Source organism: Balearica regulorum, chromosome 5, assembly GCF_011004875.1.
Source record: "Balearica regulorum gibbericeps isolate bBalReg1 chromosome 5, bBalReg1.pri, whole genome shotgun sequence".
Taxonomy (NCBI): Eukaryota; Metazoa; Chordata; class Aves; order Gruiformes; family Gruidae; genus Balearica; species Balearica regulorum.
Window position 1 is genome coordinate 12,966,383 of NC_046188.1, and position 25,707 is coordinate 12,992,089.

General features: G+C 46.0%; 2 long non-coding RNA genes across 2 annotated transcripts in view; one reads left to right on the top strand and one right to left on the bottom strand.

Moving 5' to 3' along the window:
* The window catches only part of LOC142601987 (uncharacterized), a 415,639-nt gene that overhangs the window by 60,406 nt on the left and 329,526 nt on the right, over window positions 1-25,707 (top strand). The window lies entirely within an intron of this gene.
* LOC142601989 (uncharacterized) lies at window positions 9,107-24,419 on the bottom strand. Its single transcript, XR_012835565.1, has 3 exons — window positions 24,387-24,419; window positions 14,799-14,884; window positions 9,107-10,104 (listed from the first exon to the last, which is right to left on the bottom strand). It is a non-coding gene; the product is annotated as an uncharacterized LOC142601989 (long non-coding RNA).

A 25,707-nucleotide genomic window follows, 5' to 3' on the forward strand; every position in this document is an offset into this window, starting at 1 on the left:
GTCTGTGATCAGGAGTTGTGCTGATCATGGCTGGTCAAAGCCAGCAAGGAATGGCTTGGGCCATTACTGCCAAGAGGATGGGCTGATATAGACCACAATTGGCTTTTTCCAAAAAGCAAATAACCCTGAGGGTCTGATCTGCAAAAGTGCTGAAGTAAACGGGAGTTGTGGTTGCTCAACACTTCCACGGATCAGGCTGCTCTGTCCTCATTAGTCACGCTGCTGCTAACTCCTATGAATCCTGCAATTTCTTTTCATGCAGATAAGTTATCATGCAGGAGTATCCCAACACCTGGGCTCTGCTGATATCCTGCCACCTCCCAGATGAGCTTCAGCCCTGGTCCTGGCTCAGAAACTGCCCCGGCTGCTCTGAGAAAAGAGAAAGGTCTTAAAAGGCAGCTTCTCCACTGGAGTGAGGGAAGAAGGTCCTCCACTTTGGCAAATCCTGCAGTCCTTCGCAGAATGAAAACCCCTGAAAAACTTTAACAGCATTGGTATTCATTTTTGGTAGCCTAACATCCGCAGATGCCTAATTTTACTAATCCTGCCTGTGACTGGCTCAGGCAGGCTGGCTGATGCATTTGCAGAAAGATGGAGCTAACATGTGCAAGGTCAGGAAAAGAGCCAAACCCTCAACAGACCAATGAAGTCAAATGAGCAGGTTTCTGGGATTTGGACATGTCATGTCTGCCATCTAGTTACTAGTCAGGGCTTGTTCCATGTAGAAAACGAAGAGTAAATAATCCATTACCACATAAAAGGGGAATAAACTTAATGGGACTTTTGACAAACGAGAGAAAGACTTTCAATGGTATTTTAATTGAGGTGCTTGGAAAATAATGCTATTAATAATTAAAATTAAAATATGTGAATTGGTGAACTTATTTTATTTGGCTGTAAAATAATTGCATATTCTAAACTAATAGTGAGGAATACAAGTGATGAAGTGTTACTGCAATAATGGAGTTGAAAGCTCTGGGTCCTACTCTCAAATACAATGAGGTTGTTAGCATGAGGTCCTCTTGGCATGAGACGTGATCTGGTAAAAGTTTGACCAGTGAAGTGGAAGCCAGGACATCATAAGTTATGCGCTGTTTTGTTCTTTGATTGATTGGGTAAGGCACTGATTGGCGCAAAGAACAACTTTCAGTCTCAGTTTACCCATCTGTAAATGGAGACATATATCACAGTGATGTTATCGAACTTAATTATTGTAATGTATTTAAAGCTTCTCAGGTGTAAGGTATTATAAAAAAATGCAAAGCTTATTGTTCCTAATCCAAAATACTGTATGAGACTTTCAGTATTCGTAATCTTGGATTTCATCTGCACCTTTAGCTGTGAATAATGTTTTGCCTTTATATGCACACACATGTTCTAGCTGAAAAATAGCATTCTCTTGCTTTCTAACAAAGCTTTCTGTACTGTGGTTCAGCATTCAAAAATAAGACTGCAGTTCTGTTGAGCATTGATCTAGTTTAAATCTTCAATTTAGTTAATTGTTCTGAGCCATGTAAGATGCTGATTTGCAGATAGTTATAAAATAGCTAGAATACTGCTTAAAGATATAATACCAGTGAACAGTTTTTTCTTTCAATTTGTAAAAGACCCCTTACCTTTTCAAACCAGAGTTATTCATTACAATGAATGTTAAATTTTTGCACAGGAACCATTCATCTTTAATTTTAGCTTTTTGTACATAGAAGAGGATGCCCACAGCTATAGAAATACCAGTGTTTGCTATGTATAAAAGGAGGAATGAGTTAAGGGTCTTCTGCTGAACATGCTACTCGTTTTGAAATACTGTGAGTGTCTCAACAGAACAAGATATTGCGTTTGTGTAAAAAGATGTAAAAGGGCTGGATGATGACAATTCTAGTTTCCCTGAGCTCAGAAGGTACAAACACTCATTGAGTAGGGTGGGACATGGCTCTGTTGGCCTCAGAGTCTGGCTCAAAGACTCAAAGATCAGTTTTCAGTTCCTGGTGTTAGACCAGTGCTCCTTGACTTACTGTCAGATGATGTCCTGGAGGGGACCTTGTATGGTCACTTGTAGCTTTGTGGTGTGTCCTCCTGCTGCTCGCAACAGGATGCTGTTACGAGGGGCTGTGCAATGCCCTTTGGACAGCCAGTGACTCATGGCAGCACCCTGCAAGTGGGGACAGGAGCTCGGTGGGCAATAAGGGGGATAGGACAAGGCAGTGCACAAGCTGAGCACTTCATCGTGTCATAGTGGGGAATGAGACGTGCCTAAGAAGGAGTGGAGCTGACACTGGATTGAGAAATTTGCATTTTCACCAAAGGTTAAATAAAGTATTTGAGTAACCTGTGGTAACACACTGAAGAAAAGCTTGCCTGAATACCCTGCACTGAATACAGGGAATTATGAGCCAATGGCAGAAGCAGCCAATGCCTCTCTGCTGAGGGCAGCTGTGTTTGTCAGGAAGATAGGACAAGTGTCAAAAAGAGACAGTATCTCCAGGGTATTCACTGCAACCCATGTGCCAGCTCCCTGGCGAGTCAAACTGGCTCCGAGCAGCCCTGTACCTTGGCCTGGGACGACTGACCGAGGTACGCTGGTATCACAGTAAAATTCAAGGACCTGATCTTCCCTGTGGCTTCCTTTGGGGTGGCCCCATCTGCTTGGTTTGTCTCTGATCCAAATCCCCCCATCTTTTTTTGTCCTGAGCAAAGGTGCCACAGGGTGTGTGACAGGAGGGCTGCTGCGGTCCCTGCCGGAGCTGGGCTCTCCGCAGGCACAGCTGGTCGGGGCTGTCCTCGTCTCCGATGGACGGGGCTGGGAACAGGTGACACCTTCTTCCCTTTCACTCCTTGGAGAGGTCCTTTTTAGACCTAATTCTGCCCTCACTAATTTTAGTCTTATGTAATTCAATTACTTTAGTGAAGTTGCCTCCTGATTTATGTCAGCGCGAGTGAACAGAGTATCAGCCCTTGAGCCTTTTACCGAAGTATGATGTTACACTATTTCTGGATATCATCATGTGCTGGTTGTGCAACAGATAAGAATAAGGCTTGGTAAGTCATTAGTTCTTCAGTTCAATTTGTGCTAAAATCATCAGCTACATCCCATTTAGTTTCTAAAGCCTCCTCATTATTGCTGCAAACATCAGACCCATGACCTGCTTTCCACTCTGTGAGAAAGGGATAAGTGAATTTAATGTGATCTCTGTGTTACAAAAAGTCGGCTGCTGCTCCCCTGAAATCAGGTGGTGTCTTATCATTGACTTCAGTGAAGGTAGGATCAGGTCCAAATTTCAAACACTTAATTTTCCAGCAGAGGAGAGTCAGGTTTAAACTGCTGCACTTCTTTGGCAAATAATGAATGGGACCTCATTATCTCCTTTAGGACGTGACTTCACAGACGATTACATGCTGAAAGTATGCCACTGATAGACTGGCTCTGTCCTGAACTATGACACTTGCTCAGAGAATCAGAGACTGCTAACTGTCAAGACACTTCATTCATTCTCATATCATGAATGGTTTTGTCTATGAATGGGACTACTGACCTTGATGATCTGGTATCAGCATTTCCATTGCCAGGTACAAGCAGACAGCGATGCTGTGACTACTGAGCATTATTCCTGCATTCTTTTCAGGTGAAAAGTCACCCACATTAGCATTTACCAGAATTTCTCTCCTTGGAAGATATTATTATGACCCTCTTCATTTACAAAGAATTTGATATCTCTTATGAAAACAATATACAGATTAAGAATGAAAGGAGCTGCTCCACAAGTTTTATGCAGAAAATCTTGGTCCGACTTTTTGAATATATATTTGCTAAACTGTTATAAAGCAAGAAATTACAAAATGCACTTGATTGATTAACTTCATCCTTATTGCATATTAGAGGTGAAATACAAATAGCACAGGAACAGAAATGATTTGACCATGATGGATCTTTTTGCTCCTGCCAAGTAGTCCCTGAACTCTACATTTTAGAGGTATTGCGAGGCTAAAATCAGTAGTCCATGTGTGCTTCTTGAGTATCTATGATGGGTGCTGCATAGAAAGCTTGTTGAGAGTATGTAAGAGACTTAATGATTTATGTATTTATTCTTACAAAACTTTTTCTGAGTCAGATAAGTACTGTTATTGCTGTTCTGCAGATGGGTAAATTGAGGGACCGAAAGCTTAAGTAGCACGCACAAGATCACCCAGCAAGTCTAGAGAAAATAGGCTGGAACCAGAACGTTTCATTTCTATTTTCATGTTCTGTGAGTGTTAGATCATCTTTCTCCCATGATTAGCTGCTATTCTGGCATGAACTCAGGACCATTATGATAGAGCTATTTTTCATACAATGGGATGAGACTGCCATGGCTTTAATTACAAGCATGTGTTCACTCTTTTATGGCACTGTGATTGTTATGTAAGGTGATGTGTAAAATTAATGAATTTTAAATTAGTAGTTTACATTACAAACCCTTTGCGGTGGGGAAAATCTTCCTCTCTGTCCATACAGCACTTACTAACTCAGAGTCCTAGTTAATGACTGGACCTTGGAACTGGTACACCAATGCAAGACTAAAAGTAATTATAAGATTATTTTTATTCAAAATAGAAGTTGTTTTAAATAAATGTGAAGGAAATCCCACCTTCAGAAATTTGCAGAAAAGGCTCAAGTGCTTACTGCTGGCTGAACATACTTTTCATAGAATTTACAACTGATGGGACACATACTCAAACTTGAGTTTAGGAGTAGGGGTATCCTAAACGCATGCCCCACAACATATGCTCCTAAATTTTGTAAATTTAACCCAACTCTTTTGGAGGACAATGTGATGATTTCAGAAACAAATAAATGATGGTACATTTATAGCTGCTTTTCAAAGAAAAGAAAGGTAGCCAATCCTTATGACTAATAACTATTATTTAAAGTACAATCTGAGACGCTCCTTGTAAAATTTCAGCCAGGGTCTTGGCATGACTGAGTGCCCAAGAAAAGGATATCTATATTGGGAATCAGCTGCTCTTACACAATCTTTGTGATGATTTGGAACCACTTAAAAACAAGGAGTTGATGATATAATACATTCTTTGGATTTGGAGATGTTCCCCTTATTCCTGCTTTGAATTAAGAGAATATATTGGTGGTTTAGTTAAATGTCTCTTATTCAAAATTATATGTCTGTCTTTATCATGCAATTGAAGCCAGATCTGCCTCTTACTGTAAAAAAAAAAAAATAAAAATACAGGTGTGAAGAACTTTCAGCTGCTCTAAGCATTAGGTCATTTCTATATTGCAGTGGATTTCAAACTGTGATCTGCAGACCACCAAAGATCTGAGGAGCGTCTGTTGGAGATCTGTAGAGGAGCTGGCCAGTCAGATAGGATCACCTTTTTTTTTTCATTTGTTTGTTTTTCTCCAACAGCTTAATGGTGTTACGAGTAGCTAAAAATGCATTAAATATTTCCCAGCTAGCACTTTAACAGTTGTACTTGCCTCAGGGCAGTTATTCAGCCACCAAAACCAGGAGGTGACCTGTGTGATCAGAAAGCAGGGGTGAGTCTCAGTGACAAAATTTATGCAGATGCTGTCTGTAGTCTGAAACTCTTTAGGAATCTCTAGCCTATGTCATACTTTAAAACCCGTAGGTAAACACAAACATGTGACTTCACTAAGCAACTCAGGTGTATTTATGTCATTGTGAGAATGCAGATAGAGCTCTAATGAATTGTAATGATTTTTTTCTGATGTGATACTCTCAGTTTTCATGTTATTCAGAGGACTGGCTGCTGGTAACATGCCCTACAATAGCTAATGATCAGCATACTGAGGAGCACAAATGAAATTATCTATTTCTTTAACCTTGTGACTGACAGAAATGCAATTCCTCGATTAGACTACAAGGGGTGTGCTGGGAATCGCAAATCAGCCTAAGGATTTATTTTTATTTAACCAAATAATAAAATAAAGAAATGATCTACTATTCCAGCACTTAATAGAACACCTAATCTATTCTTTTAATCTGAAAACCTTATAAAGGATAAAAGATAACAAGTGCTAGTTGTAATATAATACGTAGTCTGCATTTGATTAATAGTTGTAAACACAAGATGCATCGAAAGGTTAGGCTACATTTTGCTCCTTTGAAACTCCATTCAGTGTGTGCCTTAGGTGGCACAGAAAGAACCCAAAGTAACATTTAGACATATGTGTGGCATTTCTAGAACTGGTGTTCAGTAAAGACTTTGCTGTTGAAGGCGCTATTTTCCCACTAAATCTAGAAGGCAGAAAACTCTTTCACTTGTGTTTTCTTTCTGAGGCAGAGAGCTGACCACAGCAGGGAGGAACATGGGTTATCAAAATATTTTTTGCTATGGAATATGCTTATAAATCACAGATTTCACAATGCTACTTATACAGAGTTTATGATGGCAATTGTCTGTCTGTTACAACTGGGACTACTAAAAGGATTTGTCACTGAAATTCTTGAGGCGAGAATAATCTTTGGCCATTTTTAAACTGATGCAATACAAAATTACAAAGGAAAACAGAATGCAGTTAAACCCTGGGCAAAGAAATAGACACAACTCAGGGAGTCCACTCTAGGTGACTGGTCTAAAAGAAGAAATTGATTTCAACAGACGTAGTAGATCAATCATGAATTGCTGAAAAAATTAGTTAAAGCCATTACTTGGGAATCAATAGAAAGAAACTGTATCCATTTTCTCAATCCAGCAATTTACATTTCTCAGGGTGCCATGAATAAACCGTGAAATGTATCTTTAAAATAAAGTTTTTAATTAAAACTGGCAGTTCTGAACCTGCTGTTGGCAGGAGCCAACCTACTGAAAAAGAGCTCGATGCAATAGACTGTAAAGTGTGTCTGCTGCTTTAGCATTTAACAATTAAGAAAAAAAAAAAACCCAAAAACCAAAAAACCAGCACCAAAACAATCAACCTTTAAAACTGAAAGTTGTGTTTCAACATCAGCATTAGAAGATTTTTTTTTCTGTGTGGTTAAAGCAGTTTGGAAGTTTCAAGTGTCATTTCTTACAATAGGTGCCAAATACAGCTGGTTTCCTGAAGGATGAGACTTGTTTTACAGGAACACAAAAAAGAAAAAAAAAAAAGGAAAAAAGCACCTGCTGTAGTAGACTCAGCAACGTAAGCGCCATCCTACAATCCACTGCTGGACTGTTGGTGTGGGTGATCCTTCATCAGGTGTGACCTGATTCAAGCACTCAACCAAGCACATGCTGAATTACAGTTTGCTTAAATTGCATTGTCTTTATTGGGAATTAACCATGTGCTTAAAGTTGAATATCTGCATTTTAAATAGGGATTATGCATGACACCTACTTGGCAGAAATTACCCATTTATTTTCAAATGTGCCTCACTGTGTTCCTGAAACTGAGAAGCAGTGCTAACGCTTTTAAAAATCCCATCCTAGGCTGCATAAAATAGGTGAATTTGTTGTTTTTGTGACCGTTCATGGGGGAAAACAAAAAAAGCTTATGTTAAGGGCCAAAAGGTTAGGTGAAAAAAAGAGCAAAGTGTCCCATGCCACCTGTCTCTGCTCATTCTTCCAAGAAGCATGAGTCCATCTCCGCCTCCCTTCCGCCTGTGGTTTAGGGGCCTTGGTGGCTTCTGCATTCCTCTTCTTCTTTCATGTTGCTCTAACTGTGCCGTCATTCAGCAGAATCCATTTTTTTGTATAGTCCAAGCCCAGTAACCCCTGTTGCTGACCTCACCAGCCATGTGCTCGGTGTGAGCATGACTCACAGTAGCGATGAGAAATCTTTATTCTCTCTAATTTGGCCTTCCCAAGGAAGCAGGGGGGATGGGGGGTGTGTGTGGAGAGGGGATGGGGGAGATTCTGATATTTCCAAACTTGCTTGCTGGAAGTATTGTGTCAGTTACGATAATTTGGTGTAGCTCATAAATCCTTAGGCTGATTTGCGATTCCCAGCACACCCCTTGTAGTCTAATTGAGGAATTGCATTTCTGTCAGTCACATACTCTGGTGGAAATGCAAGAATGTGAGAAACAATAGGAGCAGGCTAGTACTGAGTCAAAACAGATAAAGCCAAATTGCTTGTTGGACTGAAAGATGGGAGCAAGCAGATGAGAAACAAGTTGGTCAGAAACCCATTGCTGCCACTGATGGTTGTGTGAAGGGTACACTTGCTCCTCTTGTTAGTGTGTGAGCAGAGGGAGCAGACAGGCAAACCAGCAAGGATGCCATTAATCTTTTCTTTATGAAAGAAAAAAGACATCAAAATAATACAGTATGCTACAGCCTGCCAATGGACTGAGAGTGAGGAGAGCACTCTACGGATAGATCTGGAGGAAAACTAGCTGGGGTAAAAGAAGGCCATGAATAGGTTGGGTATGAAGAGAGGGATGCATGGGCTGTGCAAGAGGGAGGGAGCCGGAATGGCTGGGGCTGCTCACAGGCTGCAGGCAATGCTCTGAATCAGTTCAAGATGGCTACCCAGGGGGAGCACGTGGTGGGCCTCTTTCTCCTCTGGAGACTTTTATTTGTTCTCCCTTTCTCGGTGATTTTCTCTAATCTGAAGAACAAGATGTCCTTAATGAAAACAGATGTTTTGCTCCCTTCCATATGGAAAAAAAAATTAATTCCCCCAAAATAGAATAAACTCAAAGAATGCTGAGATGAGGGATGGGTTTCCACAAAGTCAGGAGAACAAACATCTTTGCTGATGCCCTGACCTGGCCGCTCATTTCCCACCGACACGCCGTGGAAGCTGTTGATGCAAAGGTGCACAGTAAGACCTGGGTCTAAGAGCGGGCAAGCTGTGTGCCTCTGTAAAGCATAAACATCACACTGAGCTGGCTCGCAGCTTTCCCCATCCACGGTCTCCCACTGTGAGATCCTGGTCAATGGCAGTTTTTGTCATTGGCTTCAGCGTAACTAGGAATTGGTCCCAGTATTTAATTTAAAGCACAGCACACAAAAAAGAAAATCATAACATCCCTGCTACATTTATAGAGCTGCATAAGCCACTGATTAACAAATGGATGAGATACTGAACTTTGGTTTACCATCTGTCTTTAATTACATAAAATAACTTGAAGCAATTAACAAGAAAGAAACACTGTGACACAAATAAATAAATCCTATTGATAGAAACAGATGAGGGAATACTTAGGATATTTGAATATATGGATGAAAGTCACTAAAGCTGCATAATCCACACCCAATGATATCTAACAGATTTACACTGCCACTGCCAATTATTTTTGAAAAATAATAGTTACCTGTGAAGATGCAGAGAAACAAAAGGAAAGCTCTGTGTGTGTGTGACTAGAAAAGAAAATGTGCGGTCCATCCAACTGCTGTGATGTCTAAGTTTTGTCTTTCACAGATAAGAGAAACTAATATCAACATAAAAATACACAAAGCATGAGGTTTCATAACTGTGGACCTAAAAGCAGTCACATAAGTCTACATGCTTGTAAGTGTTTAGGCACCAGTGGGTATTAGGCTCTTTAACACTTTGCAGGATTTAGGTTCTACGTCTATTTTTTCAGCATTCAAATACACTTGTTTGCCTTCTCTAAGGCACTTTTAGAAAAAAATGAATGCTGTACAATAGCTACTGAGTGACTGCTGAGTGGATTAAGAACTGACTAACTGATAGATGTCAAAAAGTAGCTGTCAGCTCCAAATGAAAGCTCTGGAGTCAGTCTGCAGAAATGAGTGTTACACCTGGCAAGCTAGAAAATTCTCCTTAATGACTGAGAGGTAAGTACATCCCTAGTAAAACAATGCTGGCAAATTAGGAAGGAAATTAAAGTTGGTCGAATGATAAATAAATTATGAAGACGGAGCAGCCCAAATTCAGTGCGCGGGACCTCTGCAGATGAGATAAATTTGAAATCACGCACTAACAATGGCTGTATTGATGGAGTGGAAATTGTATCCCAAGGGCGGTGCCTGGAAAGGCTTTGGTATTATTGCGGAGAAGCAACTGGATGCAGGACTCGGTCTCATGGTGCAAAAGAGGATTAACGTCGCCTTTGAAGGAGTCAGCAGGGACATAGGAGTTGAGTGTAATGCTGGCTGCATGGCAGTGTGTGTTACAGTGCTGTGGGTGCTAGAAATCTGAAAAAGGGTGGGAGAAAAGGCGTAAGAACCACTTGTAGATTGGAGAATATGTTTTGTTTCCCTTATCAAAATGAGATGACTGGATTACAGTGTATAATTACCTTCACAACAAGGAGAAAAGTATCTTGCATCAGATGAGTGTATTACAAGAATCAGGGGGTGGAAATGTAAGCCAAGCAAATTTAAACAAGCAACGAGGCTTGGAATTGTAGCAGTAAGTGTGATGAACTGCTGAAACAAACTGCCCAAGAAAGTGATAGTGTACATATCAAAACTGGATCTCTTTCTGGAAAATACGTGTCAGCCGAACAGAAATTATTGGGCTCGGTATATGGGGAACAGGGCAATGCTATAGCCTGTGACACAGAAGAGGTTAGACAGGATGAGTCAATGGTCCTTTCTGGCCTCAAAATTCATAAATCAAGGAAAGTATCTGAAACATTTTAGGCCAAATTCTTTTTATTTCATACAACTAACTCATCCACTAATCCCAAGGAAACACTGAGGCAAATAGTATCAGGAGCAGCAAGCGGTATGGGTTTGGAAAGGACAAAGTTAATATCCAACATTACACATTCTGTACATTATACATTTGAGGACCACGGCTGTAGGCTACAGTCGGCATGCTCCCTGTCGGCACTCAGCGAGCATGGTGGTACGCACAGCGAGTGAACGGAGAGATAAACAGACTGGGTGGGAATGTAGGAGAGTGGATATAGGGGGCACTGAATATGTAATTTGCTACTGTTTCAGGTAGTCATGTCGGAGAAAGAACTTTAATTGTTTTGGCGGGGAACGTTGCTGTGTAGACTGAAATGGGAGAAAGAATGTAAACAAAGGGCAACGATCAATTGCCGTGTTATCGTAGCTTGTAGAAATGTCTTGTGGGTCATGGCAGGGACTTTTGACAGACATCATTGTTCTATTTAATATCTCTATGGTAATCTCAAAGCAGAGGTAAACAGCACAATAGTGAAATGTGCTGATGATACTAAAGGAAGGAAGGAATGCAAACAGGAGACAGCAGATAAATGATATCAAAGGACCGGCAGATATTAGAAAGCTGGGTACAAAATCCTCCAAACAACTCAAGAAAAGAAAAGAAAAGAAAAGAAAAGAAAAGAAAAGAAAAGAAAAGAAAAGAAAAGAAAAGAAAAGAGAGAGAAGAGAAGAGAAGAGAAGAGAAGAGAAGAGAAGAGAAGAGAAGAGAAGAGAAGAGAAGAGAAGAGAAGAGAAGAGAAGAGAAGAGAAGAGAAGAGAAGAGAAGAGAAGAGAAGAGAAGAGAAGAGAAGAGAAGAGAAGAGAAGAGAAGAGAAGAGAAGATACATAGGAATGTATGTGTCCCGGGCATCAGTATTGCTGATACAGTTTCAAGGTACAGTGGACAGCAGAACAGATGGGAGTGAGATATCAATTTGCATAGTCATAAAGGCTATGCACATACAGACGTGTCACGAAGCAGGGAGGTAATAGTTCACGTGGAAAGCTCTGTGCTATTACATTCAACTCTGTGTTCAATATTGCCAGCCACTGACTGACTGGAAGGAGTTGGAAGAAATCCCACAATGATTCAAAGGCTGGAAAAATCACTTTGGGGGAAAGACTGAGGCTCAAACCCAGCATCTCATTAAGCATAAACTTGAAGTGCATGAGCTGTGCTGCTGATTTACGACTCCCTTTATAGCCCTGCTAGGTGGCTTTAACAAAGAAACTACGTATCAGCTTAAACCCTGCACATGTTTAAGCACTTTGTTAGGCTGGAGCAGAAAGGGCTTGGTTAGACCTGCAAAGGAATGTGACAAAAGTCTATGAGTCGTTGGCCACTGAAAGGTGCACGTTGGCTGCAACAAAATCAGCAGGCAGTCATATATTTCCATAAGGCTGGGCTGCTGCATTCTTATGCATGGAACAAAGGTCTGCAGAGGCTTAAACCAGCCAGCATTATTTAACTGAAAGGGAGGAAGGCAGTGAAATCAGGCCTTTTGGGTGTATTTTTGTTTTAAGGTGAAAATTGGAAGGCTGTCAGATGGTCTTTCAAGGGGAGTTTATATTGCTGGGGGTTTTAGGATAGGTTTGAATAAAGCACCGGAGAATGGCTATAAAGCACAGCTTTATGTCTTTACATTGGAAGGCTGGGAGTTCTTCCCTATCCCAAGAATTCCTGATCATACGGAGTCGCCACAAAAGCTCCACGATTCAAGGTGGGAGGAATGGTTCCCTTCTGAGCTCTGGAATCATCTCTGCGACTGTTCATAAAAGAGTTCCTGTGAGGCTCAATTCCTGATGCTGATTTTCAAACCAAGGAAAATTAATCTTTAAAGAATAGGGCTGTGAAATGCTGAACTGGGATCACTGATATGGCGGGAATATCTCTTCTGTGTAACCATTTATTGTGCTTATAACTGAGAATTATCTGAAGTAGAGAGCAGTTTGTTCTCTAAGAATGGTGTTTAGGGGGAGTTAGTACTTGATTCTTTTTGAAAGTCAAGAGAAGGTGAATACCCAGCTCCTTAGACTGTCTTAATCATTGCCACAGACTGAGGGTTTTTTTTTAAATTTTGCTCAGAAATAGTAGAAAACAACTCACTTCTGGAAAAAATTAACACTTCAGTGTTTCACTTAAATAATGATTCTAAACTTATAATGCAATTAGTATCACATCATTTTATAATTAGTATTAGCAAATAACTGTGTAAAAGAACATGTAATATTTAATTTTATTTTTCAGGAGTTTAATAGTGAAAATAAAAGTGTTGACTTTGGCAGGAATTTAGTCTTGGAAAGTTAGCAGGCACTCTTCTTGGCTTGATTAGTCAATACCCATAAGAATTTAATAAAACTCCTGCATAGATTATGAAAAAAAAAGCAACAGGGAAAGACCAAGGGAATGATGATTAGGGTAGAGCTTCCCTTTACAAATCTTGGTCAAACAAATACTTGAAAGTCATGTTTATCATCACAGGATGGAAGTCAGGATATGGTGTTAAATTATTCACGTGAGTGAGTATCTACAGATCTTTCTCCTTTTTCTTCTTTCTCTTTGCCCTTTATAGTCCAATTTTATATTACACTGCTTCATTCATTCCCTAATGCTTTTCTTCTGCCTATAGGATGTCTCCGTAAGCTAGTTCAAGTGCCAAACTCACAACGTCTTGCTCTCCTCACACCGTTACTTAGTTCTAACATTCAGCACTCAGTCCCCTCTGGATGCTGAGTTGCTACAGCAGTTGTTAAAATTTTTATGTGTAGTACAGTACAAAAGCTACCAAAAGAGGGCAACATATGAGCCAACAATGAGAAATGTATCCTGACAAGTTTATGGTTGTGTATTTGTGACACCCTCCCCCCCTTTCTTTTTGATAGAGCAAGAAATTTTAGCAGAGCTGGTCAGGAAACAGAATTTCCATTCTATGGGAAATTCCAGGACTTGGGAAAAAAGTGAAGGTGCTGAAGTTTTCACGGATTGAAAATTCAGAGAAAATATATTTAGCATGATGGAAGTGTTCCATAAGTGTCAAATCATTCTCACACCAGACAGCCCCAAAGTTATAATGACATTAAAATATTCAATTTAGTAGGAAAACTGTTAAATATACGAATGCTTTAAAGTTCAAAACAAAATTAAATGAAACAAGGAACCACTTAAATACTTTCACTTTACAGAAAACAATACTTTAAATATTATTGAATGTAAATATTATTTTAATTTGTCTCCATTGAAAATGTCATCAAAATAAGCAAGCTGAATGTGCTTGTTTCGGCTGGGATAGAGTTAATTTTCTTCATAGTAGCTAGTATGAGGCTATGTTTTGGATAAGACCAAGTTGTATTTCCTGAAAGAATGTTTCCTCTGAACATTGTTTAATTGCATTTTCTCTCAGTGAAATGCCTGAGAGAATTTAAAAATACTGTTAATAATCCTGCAAAAGACCAAAGGTAAGTTGGCCGCATCCCAGGACCATCCCCGATGCCGTGTTTGTGAAGGTAGACAAACCGCTATCCCAAACGCCAGGCACGTGAGCTCAAGAGCTGGTATACCCTGGACAACACCGAATGTGCACTCATTGGCAAACAGTTTATTATAAACAAAGTTTTTTTTCAAAGTATTCAATAGTACTCCAAGGAGTTAGATAGGCTTGAACACATGCCAGCATGGCAATGGATACTGTAAGCAAATATAATCTACCTCACTTAGGGTAAATATTTGGCTACAAATGTATTGAGAGCTCTTTAATTCTTTGTACACTTCTATGATGAGAACCAGAGGAAAAGCAGGGGAGATGTAAAGACTGGAGGGTGATTTTTTTTCTTCTCTTATCAGCTGCCCAGATAGGCTAGCTGCCAGTCAAATTAAAAACCTCACTGGAGGAAATGAATGGAGGCCTGTAGGTGCAGAAATCTGCTGTTTATACAGCTGCACCAAGTTCTGCTAATGATCAACCAGAATCAGCCAAGTCTTCATGGAGATATGCAAAATTCTGTGGCAGTGTCCGGAAGGTTGACTACGGAATTTAGGGCATCCTCAGGGTTTTTTTCTTTTTTCCTCATCTCTTTTTTCAAGACTGACTTCTGCTTTCTGCTTGCTTCTATTATGGCTTAAAATGCTGGAAAGTATCCAGGAAGGAGAGGGGGGCAGATCTATGGTCTATCTGGAGGGCAATGAAATATTTGGAAAGTTTGGAAGCACTCACCCATCTCGAAGACAGGATGTTCTGCTTGCAGGAGCAATACCTTATCTTCTCTCATTTATCTACGTCCTGCTTTTGCATCTGTATTTCTGTGGATTCCAAAAGAAGGAAAGATTTATTTTCCTAGCCAGAAACAAGTAGAGATTTCTGTCTGGAGAGTTTCTCCATTGTCTGATCTATCACATAAATAATGACTTCACATCTTTCACCTGATGAAGGCCTGCAGAATTACTGGGTATCAAATAAGATGTTCAGTGTAGGAATGAGCTGTGCACACTGTCTGTGTTGCGGGATCGGGTGTATGGACTCTATTCACAATGTTTTCAGACAGCTCTGATACTCTGGACATGCAGGAAGCTATTTATACTCATCTGCTTGGCCTTCCTATCTTGTACTGCTCATCTTATTTTTGATTAATGTCTTGATACTCCCTCCCAGGCAACGATGCTACTTTTGGGAGACAAACAAGGAACAGTTATGGAATATAATAAATGTATTTTAATGGCACTGGGAATGGTTCATTATCCGGTTGTGTTTATTTGTAGGAAGAAAAGGTAAATTGCACCCTTAAATAGCCCTGCCTTATGGGTATGAGCCTATGCGTGTCTGACTGCCATCTCATATCACCACTTTACCCAGCAACCCAGTGACTGGTGTTCAGTCCTGGTGGTTCAGGAAAGACTTGGCCCATGCACACAGATGCACTGATTCTCACAAGTGGTTCTATGTATGCCTTTGCTTCTTGACTTCTGCCAAATTCAAGCCTAAATTCTAGGAAGCAACAATAATACTAACAGGAGTCACGTCAGACTTGAAAGCGCCTGCTTTAGCTCTGTGAACACAAACCGGACTTCTTTTTCTTCCTTAGTAATGATTTTTAAACATGCCTCGGCTTCTCCGAGCTAGCATAGTTTTAGTTTGCGAGTCAGGTTATGAAGGGTGATCTGTTACCCCCTTCACAGATGTGGCACGTGAGCCTAGTTACATCACATTTCAAGGCAGATGGATCTCCAAAGGGAACTGCAGTATCCAATCATGTGCTTTCTGCCCCTTGCTATTGATTCTTGTGGTTAGTCTGTTTCTGATTTTATTTCTCTGTGTAGTTTGAGGGCAAGTCTGTGGTTTGCCCCATGTGCCCAAGCGAGGGAGCAAGGGTGCAGAAGACTGCGTGAAAATAAATAAATCAGAAACAGCTAGACTAATTACAAGGACAAATGCCAAGGGACAGAAAACACACAGCATCCTCACGATCAGATACGCCTGGCCCGTTGGAGGAGAGATGGATGTTTCACCATGTGATGTAACTCCGTACCACCACATCGGAGAAGAAAGCCAGAGCGTCCTCTTCCTCGCCTGGCTGAGCAAAACCCTCTCGTGTGGTTTGCCCACACGGCATGTCCCAGCATGGGGAGGAACAGCTTCCCTGAGGTAGGGGTGGGGAGGAGCAAGGCTGGGAAATGAGAGGCTGCTCTCGCCTCTCGCTGCCCCAACAGCCAGCAGCATGGCTAAGCTGACACGAGGAAGGATGTAATCTGCTCCTGGTTGTTTTATGCCTGAAGCACATTACTTCCTTCCGTGGAATAAGAGGATAGTCATGGATGTCGTTGTGACTCACGGTCTCCTGGGGCAGCGCGGCTCTGTGCCATGCCTATAATCAAATGACCCGGGGGGGGGGGTGAATTAGGAAGGCTTTTGATGTCATTCTCTGAGCGCTGCACCGCAGGAGACAAAGGCTTCTTAATGTAACATCAGGCTATCTCTTACACATAACCATGAAACTAACTTTGACTTGCCAGCAGCTGGTACAGGCAGTGGCCTCCCTACACCGCTCCGGCACTTAGCATAAGAAATGTCATTATGTGGGTGGATTAGGCAGAACCTGTCAAAGTTGTGTGTGTGTTCTTTGGCTGTGTTTCCTTCCCTGGGCTAATAATGCTGAGGAGATGGGGAGTGGGTTGACACATTTTCTGGCATGTGTCACGTAACCCAGTGAAGTGGAGGACATGTCAGCCACAAGACTTTTCTGCTTTAGTAAGTCACAGGCAGAAGTGACATGCCGCAGCGGCTAGCAGTCTTAATCCTATATGTATTCACACCGCTAGCGCCTTCATCATGGTTTCAGCTTCCCCAGGGCTCTCTGACGGAGCCAGAGGTATGTCTGGAGGAAAGGGTAAAAGAAATGTATCCAGACAGATACTGTTTAAACTCAGGGAAGCAGCAGTACACAGAGGCGTTTGCATAACATGTTACCTACAGACCCTGAAGAGCTTTACAATCTCCATAAGAACCACTATATTTGGCACTGATATACCGGGGGAAATATTCAATGGCTGTTTGCAGTGTGCAAAAATGCTCTATACCAGTCCAGCAGAGGATAGAAAGAATACCCATACCTGTTAAGAAGAGATTTTTAGGACAGAAGATGCTAAAGCAAGACAAACGGAGATTGATGAAATTTAAGACAGTCACTGTCCCTGTCTCCCTAAACTGGTGTGAGGGCAGTTGATCTGAGTACTGGGATGAGGGATTTCCCAAGGTCCAGCACAATCTCAAGGTAAATTGTCCTCAGGGGAACAGGGAAAAGAGCGTATTCATTCTCACAGAGAAGCCTGGTTCTGCACAGCTCCCTGCTTAAAGTCTGTGCCGACGAGATGCAGATCTCCTGTCACTGCCAGTATGTCGCAGGCTGTGTTCAGTTGTCAGGAAAAGACATACTGGCTGGGTGTCAGCTGCATGCCATAAAACACACGGGTCATAGGTCTGATACGACTTACAGCAGGTACAACACCCAATTCACTGGAAAGAGTTACTGTACTATGTTTTCCCTGTAGCTCATAATAATAATAATAAAAAAAATTAAAAAATAGGGCTAGCAGCTTCTGCAAGTAATTACAGGTGAACAAAACCTGCTACTCTGTTGTGGCATCTGTAGCACCTCAGGTAAAGAACTGCCATCCCCAAGTGCCATGTTCTGGCTCCCTGTAAAACTGAAGAGCAGTAGTTGCATAAGCACATATATTAAGTGGTAAAAATACAGCTTGGTGGGCATGGAGGCAGCCGTATGGACAGGGAAACTCCACAATACCCCCACAAGGTTGGAGGTGCCTCTTCCCTTCACTTGCTGGTGTTGAGCAACAGCGTTGGATTGTAGTAAGGGGGTAACAGAAACTTCACAGTAGCTACACCTCCTGCAAACACACATCACCTCTCCTGATGCAGTGCTGCTCCTGCATCAGACACAGCTGGTTAGCCAGGCAGTCAGCTGGTGCGTAGTATGTGGGGCTGAGGAGCTGGGCTGGAGCCTAAGGGACCGCACTGGGGTACTCTGAGGTGCCAATTCTGCCATAGGGGAGCAAGAGACAGAGGATAATGCTGAGATAGGAGATGACTCTGCCACTTAGTTTGTGCCTGCCCACACCGCTGGACATTTGCATGAAGTTTGAGACAACCTGCACCAACGCGATGCCTGACATGGAATTTGTATTGTCCCATGATCAGTGTGACCCTGCTCAGATTGCCAGATAACGTCACATCTCCAGTTGTGTAACATCACCAAGTTCTCTACATCCCGGGCCTGAAATCATTATTGACCTGGCTGTTTGTGCACTGGGGAGGGAATTCAAATATTGTTAATCAGTGGAAATGTTAGCTACGTGTCCTTTGTTGCGAGTAAAGCAACCTGATTCCTCATATGTCCACATATTGAAAGGAGGAACTCACTGGAGAGAAAAAATATGTGCCATCAGGGATAAAGGAAGAGCTTTCATGTGTGTGTGAGTACATGACGTGCAGGGTACACAGCAGGGTTTAGGTAGATACCAGTGTTTTGTAATTCAAGGATCACGTAACTTAAAAAAAAAATAAAAAAATCCACTGCCGCCATGATATCTTTCATTTACAGCCAAATAAAAATTAAGCTAAATTCTGCCTGTTCATGTATTGCTTTTATTTCCCCCCACCTTGTTTGTTTGCCTGCTTTCTTGTATGGTAATCTGTATGTTGTTTGGTTGCTTGTTTGTTTTTATTTGAAATAATTTTGCATGTAATTTTCTAAACTGTTGCAGAGCAGAGAGACTAGTAAATATGTGTTTATGCACCATTGTCCATGTACAAAGACTGGTGGATAGCTAATAAAATGGACATCTCTGCAATCCTTTCATGCTTAAGATCCCCAAGCAGAATTTGTGAGTATTCAAACAAAAATAGAACTGATCCAAAAAGTACATATTTAGCTTAGATAATAGCAGCCCCCTGATATGTGCCTCTTTCTGCAGTTGGAAATCTGTCAGTTGAACAAAGAGCAGGATATAGTGTGAATCAGGCTGTCCTAAAAGCTTTATATGACAGACACACTTTATGGAGTTTGTTCCATTTCTCTCACATTTCAAAAGCAGACTCAGACCCTAATTATCATGAGGACAAATTCCACAAAATCATTTTTTGTAGTCAAGGATTGAAATGTGTTTTAAAAGTCAGAATGTATGTTAAAAGAACACAGTTTGTCCCAAGGCTTACAGTTCAGCTGTACAAAGCTTCTTCTTGTTCCTTCCATCTGAAAAATGATTCCTGAAAAGTCATTCTGCATATGGCCTTTTTTTTTTTGCTATTTTTTAGGGAGAAAAAAAATATAAATGAGCTGTAAAGCTCGTGTTGTTCTGAACTCCTTCTCTCCTCTTTCACCGATGAGTTCATCAAACAAAATTCCACAAGAAACAAATGTTATTATGAGATTAGCAGAACGAATGCCAGAGTTCAGATACTAAACATTTTTTAAAAAACAGTGGGCTTAATGACGTGAAGGAAGTTGTAGTTTAAACATCAAGGTCAATTATTTCGTTAAATATTATTTAAAAGTTACTTGCCTTGAAACAAAACCAGAGCTATCCATTTCCCAAAAATGCAAACAGATTATTCTGCCCCTGTTTGTCAGCTTCACTAGATAACTTCTATTTGATCTTCAAATGAAAACAGTTTCTGTTTCAGATTTATACAACAGGCTGCCTCTAAAAAGGAAAAGATCTTAAGGTTGGACTGCTGTTTACTTTCCCTTCTAATCCTGTGAGAAGATTTGCATAAGAAAAGCAAGTAGATTTGAGTCTAGGTTCTTCTGTCTACATCGAAAGCATGAGGATCAGCCAGTCCTCTCCATTTATTCTGAAAGAAAATGATTGCTTTTGTAAGTGAGGTGAGCAAGAAATCGTTCAGTAAGTTCAGCAAGATTCCTCAAAAAGTGACAGGGGCTGCTTATCAAGACTAAATGGAGCTTAGTTAAATAATTATAACAAACACTGAGAATCTAAAACCTAAACCCTCCAGCTCCAGGTATGTTTCCTGACACTGTATAATTAGCTTTAAAACAACATCCAGAATTGGTATTTCCTGGATCTTGCAAAGCAGCCCCTTGTCTTTGCAGGTAGCCTTCGCAGCAGTTTCTAACAGCATCGGTCTCATTTGGGACCTCAGTGAGCAGAGCAGTGCTGGGTGGTGACGTGAGCTCTGGGTGGCACGACCAGGCGAGTGTGACCCCTGAAGCAAACCAGTTGGCTCTGCTGTAGAATGGGAATATGGAATATACCTACACGAGTGTTGTGAAGCAGAATAGCTTAATGTGTGCAACGTACTTGGCGATTCTTTCGGTATATAGAAAGGCAAATTATTATTTTATAGGAAGAGGATTAGAAGGGATGTTTTGGATCATGGGGTCAAGTCCCTTGCTGTGGGTGGTAACCGCATCTCAGAAGCTGGTTCACAAATCAGTCAAATTCCATCTTCCAGCTGCTTTGATTCCTTCCCGCCTGCGGAAGGCCTTTCTGGGTCCTCACCACTCTGGTGGGGTGAAGGTGCTTTTCTGTTTCCAGCTTGAATCCCTTCCTGGCCAGTTTGCAACAATTCTTTCTCTTATTTTATTTGGGAGGAGGGGAGGGAAACTGTCTCATAATTTTAGGATTCATTTGAATTTTCCTCTGAGCCCCAGACACCTGGTGGAAAGACGCCAGCAATGCTGTAGGCTGGTTCGATGTACCAATAAAAATAAAATTAAATTTAAAAAAATAAAAAACGAGTAAGAAAAGCGCCATTCTTAGAAAGCCTCCAGCGTTCCAGCTAGAGCACAAACAGCTTCTTATTTGGGACTCTCCTCGGGTAAATCAACAGCCCCGGGGCGAAGGGGCCGCAGCTCTTGTGGTCTCGCACAAACCCAGAACCCCTCCCGGGGCGGGGGGGGGGACGACACACACACAGGGGAGGGAGGGAAAGAGAGAGGAAAGGGGAGGGCAGAGGGAACCATCCTCAAACCACGGTTGAGACCTCGCCCGAGGGCGGCCGACGCTCGGCTGGTGCGAACCAGCGCGGAGAATCCGCCCCCCCCCGCGGGACGCAGGTCCCTGCCAGCCCCGGCGGGACTCTGCCCCTTCCCTGCCCGCCCCGGCGGGACTCGGCTCCGCGCTCCGCGCCCGTCCCGGCGGGGTTCTGCCTGCGTCCCCGTCCCGTCCCCCACCGCCGCCCCGCCCCGCCGGGGCTCAGCCCCGGGCTCCGGCCGCCGGGAGGCAGCGCGGGGCAGCCGGGCTGCAGCAGGGCTCGGCGGGGAGACCCATCTCCGTTTTGCCCGTTGGCTCGGGTTTTCCCCTGCCCAGGGAACAGGCGCCTTTGCTGGACCTGCGCTCCCCAGGGCTGGGGGTGATTTTTCGTTTGTTTGGTTTTTTCCTCCGCTGCCTCCCGCAGGCCGTCCTGTCCTCGCACCGGCGGCCCCGAGGGCGGGCGGGCAGCGCGCTGCCGCCGGCCTCCGGGCGACCCCCGGGCACGACGAGGAGCAGCCTGCGGGGTTGAAACGGTGGCGAGCGGGAGGGATTCGGGGGCACTCCCCGGGGTGGGAGACAGAGGCAGCCGGTCCGTGTCCCCCGGCAGCCTGTGCCCCCGCTTCCCACGGGTGAAGGCAGTGCGTGCCCCTCGTGGAAAGGCGGTGCGGCAGCAGCTCTCTGCCCCCACGCGAGGCACGGTCTGGAGCGGAGGGCACGGTCTGGAGCCCGGGGCCCGGTGGGCCATCGGGAAATGCCACCACCGGCCCCAGACCGAAGAGCTTCCAGCCCGTGGCGACACTCCACTCGACGAGGGAGCAAACAGCCCCCCCCCCCCCCCATCCTCCCAAAAAACTACATCCCCTCAGCCCCCAAGCCCAGTAAGGCTGAGGCAACAACGACCAAACGCCCTCGAAAAGCCCCTGCCGAAGCTCGGCACCCGCAGAGAAAACGGAAAACCAAAAAGCGAGCGAGCCCACTGCACCACCAACGAGCACCCCCGAAACTGCGGGGCGAGCCGAGCGGCACCGCCAGCCCGGGCACAGCGCTCCCAGCCCGCGGCCGGCCGCAGGGGTCCGGCTCCCGAGGAACCACCCTCGCCCTCCACCACCGTCTGCTGGTTCCTAATTCTTACGAATTCAACCAGATTCCCCAAGTGATAACGGGAGCAGGATGGGGTTTAACCCCCGAGCCCAGTTACAGTGAAACCACCAGAAAACAGACGCAGGTTAAGGTGAGAGAGCGCGCTCGCTGCGATGAGCACCGCCGCAACACTTGCGGGGGGGCCGGGGCGGCTCGCACAACGGCGGGCAGTAACGGGAGAGCCTCTCCCGAGGGCTCCCGGAGCGGAGAGAGGAGCCGAGGAACCGGGGGTTTTCCCGGGAAGGGGGGGCGGCGGTGGCCGGGACACCTCACCGCAGAGCTGCCCGCCGCCGGCTGTGCGTGGGCGAGCCGCCCCGGTGCGCACCTTCCGCCCCCGCGCAGCTCCGCCGGGACCTGCGCGGCTTTTACACGGGCGATCGCGCCTGGCCGGCTCGCATCGAGCAAGAGCCTTTCCGGGAACAGACTACTAAGAGCTCACCAGCGGGAGCGGGGGGAGCGCGGGGGGGATGAAATAAAAGGCTAAAGAAACAGCGCGATTTTGGGACCAGGACCAAATCCTAACGTGTTACATAAAAGCCACGGGCGGTTCTTATCAGCAAACCCGGCTGAAGATGAACAATCCCAGGAGCGGCTCCAAAACAACCCTGTTAAAGGAACAATTGTGAAATGCCAACTTTCCACCAGAGTATGAACAGCAGGAGCCGGGCACGTCCTGTCTGTAACCGGGCTTCTGACAACCAACAGAGAGAGGGGAGGGGACGGGGGGGATCCTCTCTTGACAAGATTTATCAAGAAACATTTAACTGGGCTTTAATCATATTAGCAAGAGCCCAATTAGGGCTGAGAGCGAAGCGAGGCGGCCGGCGGGTTGGGGAGAGGAGGAGGAGGAGGGGGGAGGAGGAGCAAGCGATGGAGTCACTCGAGGATAAAGTCCTTTCATCAGGCTGCGCTCTCGGCAAGCAGAGGAGTGCGAATAATCAGTGCCCTTCACGGGGGGGACGAGGGAGGGAGCGGGCGGGGAATGTGTGTAAAGGATCATTAAGGCCAGGCAGAAGGGGGTTTTTGTTGTTGTTGTTGTTTTTAATTATTACGGCTATTAAGGTGGTGTCTCTGGGCTCTCTCGGGCGCTGTTCTCAGGGACCGAACGGGGAAGAAGCGAAGGGGCCCGGAGGCACCTGCTGCACCGCGATGACCTGCTCTGCGTGTGCGGATAGGGCTCTCCCTCCGGGGCAAAGAGGAGCTCCGTCCTCCTCACCTCCCCGAGGGAGAATTTCCTTAAAAGCCCTTCCCCGGGTCGCCTCTCCCTGATGCCGAGCGCTTTCCCGGCGGCATCCCGCCCCTCAGCGCGGCTCCTCAGGGGGAGCGCAGCGCCCTCCCCTCACCGCCCCCACTCCGCAGGGCGCGGGCTGGGGGTGCAGCGCAGCCCCGGCGGAGGCCAGCCCGGGAAGCCACGGCTACCGGGAGAAGCGCGGTGCTGGTGCCGCCCGGGACAGGGCAGAGGGCGGAAGGTGTCTTCTCGGGGTTCAAACTTTCCGTGCTTTAGCAGGGCAACCTGCTCCCCTCCTTAGGGACTCGCCCGCTCCATCTGTCGGGGATGGGGAGGGCGGACAGCAAAGAAAGAAAGAAAAACTAAAGATGACAGGTGGGAGCAAAGGGACACGCTGGCAATGCCCCCCCCCCCCCCCCCCGGGTTGCGCCCCCTCGGGCACACGCCGGTGGGAGCGCGGCAGCGGCGCTGGGCGCCGCAGGGAGCGGAGGCGGCCGTGACCCTGCCCGCGGCTTTCGAGACACCGCCGGCAGCTGCCAACAGCTGCCCCCATTTCCTGCCACTCCCCGCGGCCGGGAGCAGGGCGATAAGGCTGCTGGGCAACGGTACACCTTTCGCCCAAGAAGAGCTGGATCTTGCACCGCCGGGCAGAGGATGCTGTTGTTTATTTTTTAACAGGGCAGGGCCGGGAGGTGTTTGCCATTCGCACCGATGAGCGTCTCCTCTGTCGGGAGCGATCCCCCCACCTCTCGCCACCCCTCTCGCTTCCTCGGGGCGGCGGGCCCGGCCGCGCCGACCCCTCCCAGCGCCCCGGGCCGCCGCAACCGCCTCCTCGGGGACGGGCGGCCCGTGGGGCAGCGCCTTCCCCCCGCCCCGTGCCCTTTTTGTGACCGTTACCCCGTCGCACCTTCCCTGTCCCACGCTTACCTTTCCGGCCCGGCCGCCGAGGGGCTCGCCCCCCCCCGCTCCCGCCCCCCGCCCCGTCTCCGCCATCCCCGCCGAAGGGGTGTCGCACGCCGCCGCGCCGGCAGAGCCCCGGCTCTCGCCTTGCGCGCACTCGGCTGGCGCTGGCAGCCCCGCCGGGTTCATCCGAGGACAGCGGCGGCTCCGCGCCGCGGCTCGTCTGGCTGCCAACGCCGCGGCGAGGCTGACGCTGCCGCGGCCGGGGGTGACTCACGGCGGCCCGCGGCAGCCGCCGGTTAGCGGAGCCGCCGGTCAAGAGGGGAGCGGGCGCCTCGCAGCAGCTCCTCGCCCCCAGCCCGGGCACCGCTGCCCCTCTCACACATCTTCCCCCCCCCCCCCCCCAGCCCCCTCAGCTCCTGCAGAGTGGAATACACGCCCGGTTTCCCGGCAAATATTCACCCTTCCGACACCGAAAGGGAGGCCGCCCCCCACCCCCCGCTCCTTTGCCGCCCGGCACCCCCGTCGGAGGCGGGCCGGGGTCCGGCCCCGGGGCCGGCAGCGCTCCCGGCGGCACCTGCCCCCCCGTAAGTGACCGTCGGGGCCGGGAGGGGGTGGCCGTCCCTCGTGTGCCTGCCCGGGCATGCGGCCGGAGGGGCTGCGCTCAGGCGCCGAGGGCCAAACCCGCGGGCTGCTTTGGGCAGGCAGGCCGGCCGGTGCCGACCTCCGGCCGTGGCCCCGAGCTCGGCCCAACGGGGCTCGGCCCAGCTGGGCGCCCGCCCGGCGGTGTGCTCCGGGGAGCGTCGCCTGCGTTCATCCGGGCAAAGGCAAACGCATCGAAAAGCCGGCTGAACCGGCGGGGTGGGGAGGGAGAGGGAGGAGGACGTGCGTCGGCGTGATGCACCATTGATGGTCTGCGCGGTTTAGCAAACAAGCTGCAGGGTTTTAGCTGCATGTGGTTTCCATGGAGTCCTCGTGGCTAGCAGGTATGGCAGATGTCTTCATGGTGAGCGTGCAATGGGTCTTCCGCTTCTGCTCAGAGGTCCCAGGTGGAGGCTTCTTAGCTCCTTTAGACCGGCAGTGCCTTTGAGAAACATGCTTTGTGCATGACATCCTTGTTTTGATTTTTGAAGGGAAGCTGTGGCAACATACATCTTCCAGTCCACTCAGTCGGAGTGCATAGTTCTAAAAGCAGTGGCTCCTTAAAATTAAGAGATTATTAAAGGCTCGTTTATTAACAAACTCAAGCCATGAAGGTAACGGGAACGAGTGCTACTTTCTCTGGATATATGCTCAATGTTTGGTTGTAGGAAAAAGGCATGACTGGACCTGTACTTCAAAATGCTCC